Source organism: Wasmannia auropunctata, unplaced genomic scaffold (genome assembly GCF_000956235.1).
Source record: "Wasmannia auropunctata unplaced genomic scaffold, wasmannia.A_1.0 LD336078.1, whole genome shotgun sequence".
Classification (NCBI taxonomy): domain Eukaryota; kingdom Metazoa; phylum Arthropoda; class Insecta; order Hymenoptera; family Formicidae; genus Wasmannia; species Wasmannia auropunctata.
Genome location: NW_012026812.1, coordinates 108410 through 109724, shown reverse-complemented (window position 1 = coordinate 109724; position 1315 = coordinate 108410). Strand labels below are relative to the sequence as shown.

Genomic DNA, 1315 nt, shown 5'->3' with positions numbered 1-1315 from the left:
AAATAAGAGTAACTTTTTTTAAAGCTTCATTACATTAAAATCTCCTCTTCATTGACTGCAGTTAATATTATAAAATATGAAAAACATCGATGCAGCACTATAAAATAAAATAAAAGTAACTTTTTTTAAAGCTTTATCACATTAAAAGCTCTCCTCTTCATTGACTGCAGTTAATATTATAAAATATGAAAAACATCGATGCAGCACTATAAAATAAAATAAAAGTAACTTTTTTTAAAGCTTTATCACATTAAAAGCTCTCCTCTTCATTGACTTTCTCGTTAATTTTCTCAGGCGGGATTCTGCAATAATAAAGGAAGTATAAATATTATTGAATTTAATAATGTAAAATTTATATTCAAATATGAGTCATCCTGATGAAATGGATCAATAAAAAGCTGTTTCTTAAATTGCATGTACCTTTTTTCCAAAATAAAGAGAAATGTATATTTGTATAAAAAAAATATACATAAATAAATATCATATTGAACTATTATATGTTTAAATTACCTTTTACTCTCCTTTCTCGCGTAAGCCTTCTGCAGGTCGTTTATTTTTTCGCTTATAAAGCGTCCAATTTTCTTTTTTCCTTTCATTATGTCTATGATCAACATGTCCTTTTTTTTTCATTCGATGAACGTAGGCATCTGAAAAATGTTTCATACATATGTAGATAAGATAAGTTCAAGGAAGTAATTTAATTAAAATTTAAAGTAAGCCTGATATTTGTAAATTTCAAAAAATCAAATAACTATAAATAAATAACATGATATTGCTACAATAACATAAAAAAATAATATAATACAACAACAATGATAATAATATTAATAATAATAATGATAATCATAAAAGAATTACAACAATGAACCTTCGAGTAATTTTATTTTTTTTGGTGTCAACTTCTTCCGGGGAGACTTTCCTGGTAGTTGTTTTAATGTTTTTTTGTCGTCTAAACAGCGATTCACCAATACATTCGGATTTCGCCATATCACAAGAAGTAAATCTTTTATAAACATCGAGTCTTCTTTTTCATTGATGTACTCCCATTTGTCTTTATCGAGAAAAATACCCTCGCCTAAGTGCACCTATGAAATATATAAAATGTTGTATTCAGCATATTGAGTATATACTTGATCGTATAATGTGGTAGAAAAATTATATGCCATGGTACGTTTTCTAAAAAGTATTTGTACATTCGTTATTTTATATTTTGTATATTTTATATTATTGTATATATTTTGTACATATTATGTATTATTATATGCGCGTATTATATAGTATATTTAATTCAATTATATATATATATATATATATA

General features: G+C 24.9%; 1 protein-coding gene across 1 annotated transcript in view; it reads left to right on the top strand.

Annotated features, from left to right (window-relative positions):
- The window catches only part of LOC105449066, a 37051-nt gene that overhangs the window by 34391 nt on the left and 1345 nt on the right, over positions 1 to 1315 (top strand). The gene's annotated exons all lie outside the window — the stretch shown is intronic.